At 39.6% G+C, this 16,074-nt stretch overlaps 1 protein-coding gene across 1 annotated transcript in view; it reads left to right on the forward strand.

The window, feature by feature from the left end:
• METTL25 (methyltransferase like 25) overlaps positions 1-12,559 on the forward strand; it is a 131,593-nt gene extending 119,034 nt beyond the window's left edge. Inside the window, exon 13 of the mRNA XM_012537039.3 lies at positions 1,330-12,559. The gene's annotated coding sequence lies outside the window, so the exon portion shown is untranslated. The remainder of the gene's footprint in view (positions 1-1,329) is intronic.
• The last annotated feature ends 3,515 nt before the right edge of the window (positions 12,560-16,074 follow it).

Raw genomic sequence — 16,074 nt, forward strand, 5'->3', positions numbered from 1 at the left:
CCTGCCCCCACATTTAAATACTCTTCTTTTATTATGCCCCAGTGGTACTCCGCACAGATGACTGTGACATTTATCGCGCTTAATTTTAAAATGTTTGTATTCCTCTCTTTGACCTAGAAGGGCAGGAAATCTATCATTTTTACTGTTTGCCCTGTGCCTAGCAGTGAAAGCGTTCAGAGCATGCTGGCGAGGAAAGGAAGGAAATGAATACACTGATCCTCCAGGGGGAAGGAAACTAGCCTATCCTCTGAGAGAATCGAATAATGCCCAGTAAGTGAAGCCATGAAATTTTATGGTCATAATTTAAAACGTCCTTCAAAAAGAAAAGAAACAACAACAAAAAACCTCTCCTACAGAGAGCAAGAAAGAGCACCTTCCTCTTCCTCAGAAAGTATAATATCACTTCAGCAACTGGAAGCAGGAACCCCTCAAAGATAGGCAGCCTGTTTCCCATAAGGATAACTGAGCAAGATGAAGCAATTTCCTCAAGTAAACAGAAACCCTCAAAAATATAAAGATTTTTCATCTACACCCCTATCTTACCAAGATGTGTGGGTGGAATTTGCTCCATTTAGACCCTGGTAAACAAAGTGAAAAATAGAGCCCATCACAAAGGAATGGTCCCAGTGCCCCAGCAGACACAGGCAGGAAAGGCTCTGTCCCAGCTGCCAACAGTGCTGCAGAGTCAGTTGGTCCCTCACTAGCTGAGCAGCCCCTGCTGCTGGCCGGCTGAAGAAAGGCTTGAGGGAATGTCTCTTCATAATTAATCCAGGTGGGAGAAGACCTCTACCCCTCTAGACTGGGTCCCGTGGGCTGAAGTGTTGAAGGAGAAACTGGGATGGTGAGTCTGTCCACAGGTGTCCCTCCCATTTGTACCATGGTATCTAAGCACGCTCTCAGGTACCACTCACTAGTCCAGGAGGGAAGGAACCAACTGAAGCCAAGGATGCACACTGAAGAGGCGCTGAGGAAGGCACAAGAAGTGGGGAGGGGCCCTGCCAGAAGGGCTGCGTCAGCCAAGGGCTTTGCACCTAGTAACTTCTGTCGGGGGAAGAGGGAGCCTGAGAGAAAGAACTTTCGCCTGCCGGGATAAAGTAGTAAATGCAAGCTGAATATTCTCATCAAGAGTGGGAAGCCGCTTGACTTCTGCATGCTGAGAAGGATTGTCTTCCGGACACATCCGGGGGAGTTGGAAGGCAGGCCATGCATATTTCCCCCGTTGGCCATTCCTCTGCCCCAAGGCTGCAGGCAGAGGTAAGTTTCATGCTTGCACAGGTTTCCTCTGTGTGAGTCTCTTCCCATTCTGGTTAATGCTTTCTTGTTCTCTAGGTTTCCTCATATGTGTCAATTCCTGTGAGAAGCAGTGGCTGATATTCTGCCCACACTTCCACCGCCACCCAGGCGAGGAGTAAGAACATCATCTAGGTGGCTGCCATGTGGAGAGCACATGAACAGTACGTTACCAGGCCTACTTCCTTATCTGCCTGCAATTCTGTGCCGAAATGACTCAAAGGCAGGAACCGTGAGAAACACCACTGAATCTCCAGATTCTGACATGGAGCATTGTTCAGTCTCACATGTTTAATTAAGGTTTATTGAACCTTTATAATATAAAATATGTTATATATCGTAATTATATATGGTATAAGATGAAATAACCCAAAGCTTGTAATATTGCAGTGTTCTAAACTGAAGCGTAAAAGACGCTCTGAATGGACCTCTCAGGCTGGAGGACAGCCTAAGCAGTAGGTCTATGAAATGGGAATACAGAGGGCAGAGCTAAACCATTTCTGTGCCAGAGACCCCTTGGGCCCCTTCTCAAGCAATGTTTTTTAACATATAGTAAAATACATAATTTGACAAAGGAAGCAAATCATATAGAGATAGTTAATAACAGAGCTTTTAAAAATGATAATTTAGTAATATGTGTGTTTATTACTCATTAAATAACAAGATCAAGTAGCAGTTCTAAAAACTACTATGGGGACTTCCCCGGTTGTCCAGTGGTTAAGAATCTGCCTTCCAATGCAGGGGACGTGGGTTCGATCCCTGGTCAGGGAACTAAGATTCCACGTGCCACAGGGCAACTAAGCCCACATGCCACAACTAGAGAGCCTACGTGCCATAACTACAGAGCCCACGTGCTGTAACTACAGAGCCCACATGCTCTGGAGCCCACTCAGTCACCACAACTAGAGAGAAGCCCGCACGCCGGAATGAAGAGCCTGCGTGCTGTAATGAATGATCCCATGTGCCGCAACTAAGACCCAACACAGTCAAAAACAAACAAATAAATAAATATTTTAAAATAAATAATAAAAACTACTATGATTTTGAAGTAACAATAGATGTGAGCAATATTTGAAGATATCGGCCATAGCTGTAATGTGACATGAAAATATCTGCACCTTCTATTGGCAAGAGCTTCAGGTACTGCCAGTCATACTGAGGTTTTTTGTCCACGTTTATAATAGAAGGAAACACTGAATTTCATTCAGAGGTTAGTGAAAATAAAGAAATAGGTTTTCTCCAAGATCCATGATCATGGATGCCCTGAATTCTATCTGTGGATTCCCTGGGTTCAGTATACCCTCTACCTGTAGAACACAGGAAAACAGACCACCTAAAATAACAACTATGAATAGCAATTCTTCCATATTTAGAGGAATGATATCTCCCCAAATCAGTGTAAGCCTCCACCTACACTATATGATAAACAACTATTTCAGGAGTACTTAGGTTTATGAAGGATATCAGTATTCCTTTATATATTTAAAATGTAAAATTTTATAAGGCTTACTATAAAATTATAGTGATCAAGAGTGTGATATTTGTTTAAAGACAGTTAAATAGGTGAATGGAACAAACTAATGAGTTAAGAAATAGGCCCGCATATATATAGGTGGTTGATTCTCAACAGAGGTGTCAAAGCTATTCAAGGGGAAAAACACTCATTTCAACAAGTGGTGCTAACAAATAATTAGGTATCAAAATGAAAAAAAAAAATCTCAACCCTTACCACGTATCACATACAAAAGGTTACTTGAAATGGATTTTAGATCTAAATGTAAGAGAAAACTAAAAACCTAGAATAGAATGTAGGAGAAAATACTTTAGTTAAGGAACGGCTCCTTAGGACACAAAAAAACATAAACCATAAGCAAAAAATCTGACAAATTGGTCTTCATCAAATTTAAAATGTCTGCTCTTGAAAAGACACTTAAGAAAATGAAAAGCAGGATACAGATTGGTAAGAAATATTTGTAAAGCACGTTCCTGATAAAGAGCTTATCGGCAGAGTATGTAAATATTAAAACAAAAACTCAGCAAAAAGAGAGGCAAAAGATTTGCACAAATATTTCACCAAAGAAGATATGCAAACAGCAATGAACACATGTAAAACTATTCAACATGATTAATCAACAGGAAAAGATGAATTAAAAGGAGATAACCACTACACACCCATTAGAATGGCTAAAATTAAAAGGATTGATAATACTAACTGTTGGAGACAATGTAGAACAACCCGAGCTTTAAAGATTGCTGATGGAGATGCAAATGATACGGTTATTTTGGAGAACAGATTTTTATAAAGTTAAACATACCATATGACCCAACAATTCCATAGATGTTTTCCTAGGAGAAATGAAAACAGAGGTCCATACAGCAAATGTTAATTGTTGCTTTATCCATAATAGTCAAAAATCCATCAACAGCAGAATAGATAAAAATATTGTGGTACATTCATACAATGGAATACTTCTCAGCAACAGCTAGCAATGAACTGCTGCTACCAGCAACAACATGGATGAATTTCAAAAGCATTACAGTAAGTGGCTAAGCAAAATAAGCTAGACACCTGCTGTACATGCTGTATTTATATGTCATTTATACAACATTCTAGAAAAGTCAAAACTGTAGAAACAGAAAACAGATCAGTCACTGGTTGCCACTGGGCTGTGGGTGAAGGGAAGAATTGCCTACAAAGGGGCATAAGGGAACTTTCTGGGGTGATGAAAATGTCCCATATGTTAATTTGGGTGGTGAACACACAACTTGCATGTGTGTCAAAATTTATTGAACTGCACTTTAAAAGGGTGAATATTATTGCATGTGACTTGTATCTCAATAAAACCCGGCTTTTAAAAATTCTAAAGTTTTATCAAAGAGAAATGATAAATGATATTTTGTTACTAGAGCTAAATTGTCATGTTAAAGAATCCAAAATCAGGATTTTCCACCCAAAATGAAAGGCACTTGTCCATACTCTAAATACAGAGAGGAACAGATGTATTGGCTCAGTATCTTATTGGTTTTGTATGCCATTTGGAAATTGGATTGTTTTGACAAATTACTTGCTAGCCAGGAAAAGCATTAAGGGATTATTTGTCCACTGTGATTTCAGATTTTCCCTAATGATAAAATCATTTGAAATAAGAGGGCAGCCAAAGTAGTTTTACTCAGGGAGATATTATTTCATACATAGACATGTCAGAAACAGCATAAGCAAGAAAAGGAGATTACTCCAATTTTTATTTTAACTTCAAGTGTTATAAATAACAGCAGCAAACAATTTCAATGCTAAATAGCACAAAATTCAGATTTCCTTTTAAGAGCTTCTCAACTTAAAGACTTGAAATCATTTATTAATGTGGGTGTTGTAAACTTCACGTTGCAATTTGAATCTTTACTTCTCAATGCATTTTTTTAATAAGTTTATTTATTTTACTTTTGGCTGTGTTGGGTCTTCATTGCTGCGGGCAGGCTTTCTCTAGTTGCAGCAGGCGGGGGCTACTCTTCATTGCAGTGCACGTGCTTCTCATTGCGGTGGCTTCTCTGGTTGTGGAGCACAGGCTCTAGGCACATGGACTTCAGTAGTTGCAGCACATGGGCTCAGTAGTTGTGGCTAACGAGCTCTGGAGCGCAGGCTCAGTAGTTGTGGCGCATGGTCTTAGTTGCTCTGCGGCATGTGGGATCTTCCCAGACCAGGGATCGAACCTGTGTCCGCTGCATTGGCAGGCAGATTCTTAACCATTGTGCCACTAGGGAAGCCCTCAATCCACCTTAATACCTACTTTAATGCTATTTGAGGATACCATCAGATTATATCGTTGATTTTACTTGTTTATGGGCTCTAATGTCTTCCTACTGTTCTATAGAACATTTTGCTTTAATAGAATTCTATGTATTTCAAGAATTTCTTTGCAGATAAGTGGTGTGTCCTTCAATAAAGCAAAGAAAAACTTTAAAATCTTCATTAAAGCAATATTCTTCATTTATTTGTTCATAGAACATTAACATTATCTTCCTTATCTAAAAGAACTCTTTTCTCAACTGCAGTTCATAGGATGAAGACCCACCACTTATTTTAAATGAGCTTCTGTGTAACTATCAAATTAAATGAATTAATATTTACCTTTGTGCTTTTTAAAAGTATTGTCATAACATTGGTTGTTTTAATGCACTAGCGGTAGATAGTTTAGTTTATTTTTATATTCTATGGTTTTTTTTGCCAGAAAGACTAACTAAACTGCTAGATTAGTGCATATTTTTATATTTTTCTGCAGATATACTTGATCTCTGAGTAATTATTTGCTGTATTCACATGAGGTTTATTCTTTTGTATCTCTAGGTCTACTGCCATCTAACACACTAGCTGCTAGCCACGTGGGATTATTTAAATCAGTTAAAATGAAATGAAATAAAATTAAAAATTCAGTTCCGTGCTCACACCAGAGAAATTTCATGTGCTCACCAGCCACATGTGGTCCGTGGCTATCCTATGGAGCATTCCCATCATCACAACAGTTCTAGTGAACGGCGCTGGTCCAGATCAGGGTCAGAAAACTTTCTTCTCGTAGGGCCGGATAGTAAATATTGTAGAGTTTATGGGCCAACAGGCAAAACTGAGGTTACTGTTTAGGCACTTATATAACCATTTGAAAAGTAGATTTATTTTAAAATGGAAAAAACCTTCTTAACTTGCAGGCGGTGAAAAGCAGGCAGTGGGCTGGAGTTGAGCCATAGTTTGCCCAGCACTGGTGCCAGTCATTCAGTCCTTTATCCATTAAGAACATCTTTTTTGAACAGATCTGTGTTTTAAGTGCTGGACTAAATATTAAGTTTAGCATAGTGAACAAGAAACATAGTCTCAGCTTTCACGGAGTCCAGAACGTAACAGGAAAGGCACTACAACAAAAATTACACAATTAATTAGTCAATTATTATAATTTAACAAATAAAATGAAGGAGCTAAACAGGATTTTATGAAAGGAAGTAACAGGGGAACCTAAACTGGTGTAAAAGATTGAGTTGATTCTAAAAATTATCTGCAGCTAACATTATATTTTTAATGTATAGCAACTATTTAGACTTTCCAGCTGACCCATGTGAAGAAAGCACTGTAAAAATTAATAAATCTAGATAATATTTCTAAGTGGGCTGATGTTCAAATCTATTAATTCTTACATGCCATCTGTTTTATATGTGAATGATAGAAATTATATTTGCTAATATCACATTTACTGATGTTTGGTATTTTATTTTCCTCTACTAGCATCTTTTATTAGAATAAAAGTGTATAAATTAAATGCTTCCTTGTAACTAGAAAAACTTGCCATGGACTAACTCCCCAAATGGCCCCAATTTTCTATTAATTCTTTATATCAAAATTCAAATTGAACCCGTTGTTAAAGAAAACAATGTGATGCATATAAACCTAGGCTACTTTGACAGATATTTTTTTAGAACATACGACTTCTTTTCATTTATGAGAACTCAGTATACATAATCAGCACAACAAAACAAAATAAAAATATACACTATACTGTCTTCCCATATAATGGCAGTGTTTCTCAAGATTATATTTGATTTTCTGAGGTCTTTATGGCACTTTGCAGCTCTTTTAAATGTGACCTTTTTTATGGTGGTGTCAAGAGCTTGCTGTAAATCTAAATATTTAATCACTGAGCACGTGAGAGAGAGTTGAGTGAGCAGAAGCCATTCTAAATTGAGCACACACCTTGAATGACAAATAGGCCAAACTGAAATTGTTTATAGATTAAATCATGTGCCTTATATCTGCTTTGTTTCAATAAATAAACCCCAAACTTAAATGCAGCTGATTATACATCAAGATGAGGACAAAATAAAGGGGATAAAATATTTCCTAAAACTCCATTTTCATGACATGGAGTTTAATTCTTCAATTTCACTGAAATTAACAGATCCTGCTGACTCAGTTTTAAGCTGTTCTTTTATGATGACAAATGATGTACAGCAAGAAACTAGAATTTGACCTTCCCTTCGCAGCTTCTTAGAACAGTGCATATTAGAATAATGCCAAGAAGAGTGGGGTTTAAAAACAAATTTAAAAATCGTGACTGAATCCATCAAGAAAAGATTCCATATGTGACTCACTAGCTGCAGCGCTGCTTTTCTCTCACCTTTGCACAATTTCAGCGCAGAGCTGCTCTGTTATTCTGTAACGCACTTCATGCAAAAATTAAGGATTCTGGCTCCCTCAAGGCAAATGTCCTCAACTCATGTTTACTGAGTAAGAAGAAGAGTCATATCTATTTAACTCAGAGTGTTGAAGGCCTAGCACAGAAATCAGGTCTTAATGTCATCGGGGATGGAGTCAAATTGACAACTGGCACACATTTTCCTCGTGAACCATGGAACTTCTAGGCATCCAATGGTAAATCTGTAGATGAGCTCACCCTGTGCTTCCATCTGAGGTTCCTTCAGTCTCCAGGAAGGAGCTTCGCTCTGGTTCACTACACAGCACCATCACTGCTGAACCCGGTGCCCTTCTGCTGGTTCCCGTTTGCTTGAACTTTTGACACAGGAATTGGTGCTGGTGCAGAGGTGGACGGGCATCATAATCGGCTGCTGGAGTCATAGGAGGTGATGAAGTAGGAGGAATCGGCCGTCTCAGATCTGCTCCACCCTTCATTTCTGTATAGAATCTGTGTCAGCTGGATCCCGATGTCCCAATCCTGATTCTTGAGATCTCAACCATATCAAAACGTCTTTGGGCACAACTCAGGTTCTCTACTTGCATTTCAAATGTTCCACTGTTATCATCTATCTCTGAGACCCTCCATGTTTCCCTTTGATTCCTCTAGCCCCAGAAGAAAGCTGAAAGATTTGCTAGGATCTCTTTCCCCCAGTAGAAGCTCTCTGGCTCAGCCAAGATCAATGCTCAGACCTTAAAGAAAATGATGACCAACAGCTGCCAGCTTATTTCAGGAAGTGATTGTCCTCTTTCTGGAATTTTTGTTTATGCCATTTCCTTACTTTCTGATATCTTTTAAAATATGTGCTTTTTTTTTGTAGTTTATTTGCCCTTTTTTTGGTGGTTGCAGTAAAAGTGTTGGTTTGCTGTGACCTACTACATCCTGCCCAAAAGCAGACCTATTCAAGTTACTTTTAAGATGCTGGTATATGTCTACTCGACCTCATTAACACCTCTGTTCTGTACAGCAAAGGGGAAACCTGTGACAAGGTAGCTTCTTTGGTGAGGGGTTAGAAATGAGTATAAAAGTATGCTTTAGGGCTTCCCTGGTGGCGCAGTGGTTGAGGGTCCGCCTGTCGATGCAGGGGACGCGGGTTCGTGCCCCGGTCCGGGAGGATCCCACGTGCCGCGGACCGGCTGGGCCCGGAGCCATGGCCGCTGAGCCTGCGCGTCCGGAGCCTGTGCTCCGCAACGGGAGAGGCCACAGTAGTGAGAGGCCCGCGTACCACAAAAAATATATATATATGCTTTATAGAGTCTGGAAACAAACTCTAATCCTTTTCATTGGTATATATTTTAAAAGATACAACCAAGAGACATAAAACTTCAAAAAAATCAAAAACACACAAAAGAGCCAAAGTTGGGCGTTGTCCAATTACAGTGACCTATCTTTTTTAAGACAGGAATTCCTAATGTCTATTTAAATATAATTAATATATTGTATTAATATATTTTATTATATATATTTTTATTAATAGAATGTTTAGGAACTCACTTCCCACACTCATTTCTGTCCTTTCACACTTGGAGTAGCAGACTGTCAACTGAGGAAAAGATGGAAGTATGTTACCTGTGTTCACACATCCCCACCTGTCCCCTGATATATACATACACCACCCACACGTGCATACACAGATGGCACTAATGGCAAGTAAATTTTATCAGCCTACCCTATTCTGTTGTTTGCTTAAAGGGCACAGATTAATACTCTTACCAGTTCTGTGGGTTTTTTTTTCAAGTAAGCTTTTTATTTTGGAATAATTTTAGGTTTACAGAAAAGTTGCAAAAATGAAGTTCCCGTATACCTCTCACCCAGTTTCCTCTAATGTTAATATCTTACATTCAGACCATGCATTTGTCAAAACCAAGAAGCCAACATTGGCACATTAGTATTAACTCCAGACTTTATTCAGATTTCAATAGTTTTCCACTAATATCTTTTTGTTTCATGATCTAATCCAAGATACCATATTGTGTTAAGTGTTTTGTGATTGTTTTTTCAATTGATGTTTTGTAAAGTTTCGCATTTTCTTAATTCAGTGTCCTGTTTGTGCTTCTATATAATCCTTTAGTTTTCATTTGGGAATTGTTTTGAGTGCCAAAGTGTCATGTTTTTCATACTCCAAACTCCTAGGTAGGCCTCTGAAGACAATTTGTCCTTTATTTATGACACTATATATTAAAGTAACTGAAAATATTCAAAATAATGCTTACTTTGTGCAGAGTCCATGAACTCCAACTGGAACACATAAACGTCAAATTTGAGCAATAAATTTTGATTGATTTTGAAATTCCATTTAAGGCACTATTTTTCTGTGTAGAATCTCATGGAAAATATTTTAAAATATTATAAAAAATTGTTTCCTATGGGATCTGAAAGTTCTTTAGATAGATTTTTCATAGAATGTCTAAACGATTTAAATACCATTTCAGATTGTCAGAGTGACGGATGTTTTTAAATTATTTTATTAACAGTGATTTATCACTCAAGTTTACAGTACTCTGAACATCATTTTTTTTGCTTCAACTGAACAACTGGCATTTTTCTGTTTTGTTCTTTTCCTTGTTGTGTACTCTACTCTGGAGCACTTTCAAATTTCAAAAAAGAGCTTTTATTTGGGGGCCATCAGTGAATGGGCATGAGCCATTGTATTCAATGAAATAAGCATTGTGTGATTGAAGAATAACTAAGGGGATGGATCATGGTTCCATTAAAAGTACCAAGACACTCCTGGAAAAGCTATGAAAATATGCTCTTCCATTAAGGAAAAGCACTTATCAATGCTGCCAGTCCTGGTAAAGATTGTCTACTAACATAAAGCAGACATTTCTTGTAACATACATAAGGAGGGCATTAGGCTTGATCACAGCATAAGTATCTGACAGGTAGGACTCGGACATCTGAAGGTAACTTTGTAGCTCTCATCAACTACAGTTGACTGCAAAACTTGGCACCAGTTCAAGGGGGCAGCCATGCTCTGATTAAAGGTCTGGGCCTACAGATCCGTTTGGAAAGGTTTCGCATTAAGATGATTTAGCCTAAAGAGAAAATTACTGAAGCATGGGTCCCACACTGGTGACTTGAAATCTTATTTTGTTTGGCCCAGACAGTGTGTTTTCTCTGTTTGTTTTTAATATTTGAATTAATTGCTGAACTCTGAAATGTTGGGAGGTCACACTACCAAAATCTGGATTGCCCTCATTTCTACATGTCAGTAAGAAGCTAGAGGTGACGAGCAGGCCCTTTCTCGATGGGGCACTTCCTCTCCAGCCACACACAGTCCTCACCACACGTGATTGTCTCCTAGCCCTTCAGCTGCCAGTTACCATCACTCCTCACACAGCTGTTTTCCTGTGATGAAAAGGCTCTGTTTCCACGGTGCTCTTCAAAGTAAGAAAAACAGCTGTGTTTGAGAAGGCAGCGTTCCTCATTCAGCGATGCTCCCAACCGGCCCTGAGGATATTTGACCTTGTGACCCTGGGTAAAAAGGTGAGGTCATGTTCACCAGAAGGTAACATCCCACTACCCTGACTTTCAAACTGGAATTGAGATATGAGTCCAAACATGGTGATTTTTACCTTTAAATGACTTTTCCCTTATCCCCTGCAGTAATGGCATAGTGGTTTTATGCCCAGACACTGCAGCTAGACTACCTCGGTTCAAATTCCCACTCTGCTACTTATAATAACGTACGCTTAGGCCAGTAACTTAACCTTTCCATTCCTCAGTTTCCTCAACTATAGAAGGAGGAAAAAGATAGCACCTACATCACAGAGTTGTTGCAAGGATTCCATGAGCCAGTGTGTGGGAGCACTGGAACCAGAGCCCGGTTCGTGTAATGTGGCATTAGGATTAGCTGGTGCAGTTGTACTCACTTTCTGACTGTGCTAACGTGTAATTTATTATACGTGGCTCACATTGCCTTCTAAGTTATAACTCATCCTGGTGTCTGATCTCCACCCACGCTCTGCACCTCCAGGGGTCTGTGCCAGCTCTAGGGTTTGGCGGTGCATTTGCATTTGGAAGGAGGTAAATAAGACAGTGAATAAAATACATTCAGAAATGATAGGGACCTTAGAGACCACCTAGTCCAAGGGCTGGCAGACTTTTCCTATAGAGGGCCAGATTGTAAATATTTTGGCTTTGTGGCCAGATGGTTTCTGTGGCAACTACTCAACTCTGCTGTTGTAGCCCAAAAACCGCCATAGATACAGAATGTATGGGTGTGGCTGTGTTCCAATAACTTTATTTATGGACACTGAAATTTGAATTGCATTTACTTTTCACATATCATGAAATATTCTTCTTCTTTTGATTGTTTTTCAACCATTTAAAAATGTAAAAACCATTCTTAGCTCACAGGCCATAAAAAACAGGTGGAAGGCTGAATTTGGCTGACCCCCAATCTAGTCCCAAACTTACAAACTCCAATGCTTTCACCTGGGAATTCCACCTGGGAATTTTTGGTTGCAATGTGAAGCTACCGGGCCCCCACTCCAAACCCACTAAATAAAAATCTCCAGGTGGTGGGCAGTGGAATCTTTACTGTGAACATGTGTGTGATCCCCACCAGTGTGCCTCTAGGAACCATACTTTGAGAAACTACCCACGGCCTTCCAATATGGAGACTTCATGGCCCTCTTCATAGATCTAGAAATGATTTACAGAGGTTGAATACAACACGCACCACATTGCAAAAGTGAATGGGATCACTTGTGACCTAAAGTATTTAAATGTATTCCTTACATTCTATTATTTTTTTTTTTTTCAGAGTCTCCTGTTCACAGAGGTCATTATTTCCTTTTACTGTGTTGGAAGGATGTGGTATCATCTTGAAATTACCCTAAAATCACTGCACATTAGAGAAATCTCATTTTGTGTTTTTTGTCAATGTAAGAACATGTGCATGTTTATTGACATCCTTTGTGGTGACAAAAGAAAAAATCTGAAAAAAATTTAAATGGTCTAGTGAATAAAATCTGGTGATGCTTACTTGAAATTTTATGCCACTATGTAAAGAATGTGTTTGAGCTCACATCCCTGGAGGAGGGATGTTAATCACATACAAAAAAAAAAAAAAAAGCAAGAGACAGTAATGTGTACGATATGATTCCACTTTCATTAAAAAAGGAAATACACTGAAGACACTGGTTACCTCAGACAGATAAGAATAGAGGGGGAAATGGAGGATGAAGGACACAACTTTTTCTTTAAACATATCTTTATCGTTTGACTTTTTGTAGGAATAATTTTAAAATAGAAAAAATTTTAAGTGAAAATTGGAAACAAAATTTTGAATAACCTTGATAGCCTGTTTGTTTGGGACAGGAAGCCATTCCCCTGATGAGAAAGAGAGGTCAGCTTCTGAGAGTCACCAATTTGGACAAAGTGGAAAATTTTAATTTAAAATGTGAATCTGGCTGCAAAATCACACAGTTATCATCTTCTTTTCCCAACTTAAGTCAGCAGTTCAAGAGATCCTTTGATGTGGAATTCCATGATATAAATCTCATCTACAGTCAGGTAGAACCCTGACTTTGAACAAACCCCTGCTTTGATTAAACAAGAAAGAGGCAACCCATTCTGCTTTTCTGGTCTTTACTTTTAATAGAGTATAATTTTAATACTTTTAATAGAGTATAATTTTAATAAGAAGTCTGTGGTTTGTTGCATTACAGAAAGTTTCTTAGAAAAGTAATCTATCTAAATAATTGCTAATTACACAGCTCCTGTTAGACTTCCACTTTGCCCTGCTATTTTTTCAGCAACAGATTTCTTAAGAATTGTGGAAAGCACTGTTATCAAATGCTAGTCTAAATTATTCCATCTCATTTGGACACAGCTGTCATTTCCATATAATTATATTTGAGCATTAGATAACTAATGCTTTCTGAAGTCGAGAGAAAAATAGATGAATCTAATAAATCTATAAAGGAATTCCAAATTAAATATACTCAATTCAAAGTGAAAATTTCAAGACAAAAAGGGGAACTTCTTTTTTTAATTGCAACTTATCCATTTGTTCACATGCCATTTATTGAGTGTTCACTATGTCAGGACCTGTGCTAGTAAATTTATATGTGCTATCACTCAACGGGAACAGCTCAGAAGAGTTAAGTAACATGCAGTCACACGCTAATAAATGCACAAGCAGTGATTTAACACAGGTATGTATGTACGGACCTGATATTTAACAAACATCATGGTAGCACGGTGCCGGGCACTGTTCTAGGTAGTTTATGAATATTAATGTATCAAATCCTCTTAATAATTCCAGAGGTAGGGACTTTTTGTCCATACCACTTATAGGTGAGTTCACACACCCAGAGGGAGGCTAAGTGAATGATGGAGCTGGAGCTCAAACCCAGCCCAGACCCCAGAGGCCATGCTCTAAACCTCCCCACTAGATGGCCTTGTCTGTCCTACGGGCTTTGTTGCCCACTGCACTGGTCTGCTTAGGAAGGCAGACAGACTCATAAGGACAGAAATGGAATGAGTTGAGTGCTGAAGTCAACAGCAGTGGCTCTGTAGCATTTGGAACTCTGTCATATGAAGTGACTGAAAACCCAACCCAATGCCTTCAGAACAAAAGGAGGAGAGGGAATTTATTGTGTCATGCTTTGGACTGAATTTTATCCCCCCAAAGCTCCTAATGCGGAGGCCCTAACACCCAATGTGACTGTATTTGGAGATAGGGCTTATAATTATAAAAAGAGGTAAGTAAGTTTAAATGAGACCATAAAGGTAGGGCTCTGGTATGATAGGATTAGTGTCCTTAAAATAAGAGACACCAGAGACCTTTCTCTTTCTCTCCCTCCCTCTTCTCCCCCTTCCCCTACTCCCTTCTCCTCCTTCTTCTTCTTCTTTCCCTCTCTCTCTCTCTCTCACTCTCTCTCTCACACACACACACATGCAGACACCAGCATAGAGGCTGCCTGTAAACCAAGAGCAGAGGCCTTCAGGTGAAACCTACTTTGCTGGCACCTTGATCTTGGATTTCCCAGCCTCCATAACCATAAGAAATAAACTTCTATTGTTTAAGTCACCTAGTGTATGGTATTTTGTTATGGCAGCCTGAGCAGACTAAGACACATTATGGCTCTGAAAAGTCCTAGGGCTAATCTAGTTCAGATACAGATGGATTCAGGGGCTCAAATACTAATATAATACTCTAGCATTTTCTCTCTTGCTCTCTCACTCTCTCTTGCTGTCCCTCTGTCCCTTTCGCCCACTCTTGTTCTTCTTTCCTCTGAATTGATTTCATTCTTAGCTCAGCATCCTCTACATGCCCCCACCCCTCAAGCTGACTGAGCGATTCTAGGTCACTAGCTGATCCTAATGATTCTGACGCATGATCCTAATGAAATCCCAGGGGGAAGAATGCATCTCTTCACCCGCAGTTCTAAACAGAAGGGTTGCAATCAAGCCTTACAGGGTTTGCTTGGGTCAGATACCTATCCCTGCACCAATCACTATGGATTGGCTAAGCCTGGGTTACATATCTCCCCGCCGGAGCAGGCAGCCTGGGGTCAGCCCCTTTTGAACTATTGGCTGTGCGTGGAGGAGCGTGTCTCCCCGGGAGGAAATCAGGATGGCGGCACCAGGAGAGAGAAGGGACGCCAGGCCAGCAATGCCAGTAAGTCCACCACAGTGTTTGTTATTAACCTTCTACTAACTCACTAATTGTCAACAGAGTCTGTGCAGTGAAATGACTTGGGGTTTGTAAAAACTAGATGCCAGAGGCTTACCCTCAGCAATTCAGATTAGATGCTTTGTTCAGAAGCCTTTTGAGGATGTATGGACCAGAGGCTCTGGTCTGAGATACTCTTCTTTTTTGTTTGGTAACTTAATGCTGAGATTCAGTCTTTTCAGATACAACTTATTGGAAACTAACAAGAATGTTATGATTAAACATGTATTTGGTCTTTGTCCCTGTTTCTGGCACAAAGCTTCTAAAACTCTTGAATTTCCTAAGTGATAAGGGTGATAAAGGTGTCTTAATATACCTAACAAACCCCTCTCAACCACACCTGAGTTTATGTCAATTAGGTAACTTTTGTAAGCACTTAAGGATAGTGCTGGTTGCCAGGGGAACCAACCCAGTGATTAAAGGGTTGGAGATTTCAATCCCACCCCACCTCTGGGGAGGAGAGAGGGACTGGAGGTTGAATCAATCACCAGTGGTCAGTGATTTAATCAGTCACACATATGTAATAAAGCCTTCATAAAAACCGTAAAGGACAGCGTTGGGAGAGCTTCCAGGATGGTGAACACGTGGAGGCTGGGAGACAGTGGCACACTCGCCATTTCTCCATACCTTGCCCTACACTCTTTTCTACCTGGCTGATCCCGAGTTATACCTTTTAATTATAAACCAGTAATCTAGCGAGTATTTCTGAGTTCTGTGAGATGCTCACTGGAACCTCCAATCCATAGCTGGTTGGTCAGAAGCACAGGTAACAACCTGGGCTTGTAACTGGCATCTGATGTGGGAGAAGGGGGCTTGTGGGACTGAGCCCTTAATCTGTAGGAGCTCAAGCTGTTCTCTAGGGAG

Source organism: Orcinus orca, chromosome 11 (assembly GCF_937001465.1).
Source record: "Orcinus orca chromosome 11, mOrcOrc1.1, whole genome shotgun sequence".
Lineage (NCBI taxonomy): Eukaryota > Metazoa > Chordata > Mammalia > Artiodactyla > Delphinidae > Orcinus > Orcinus orca.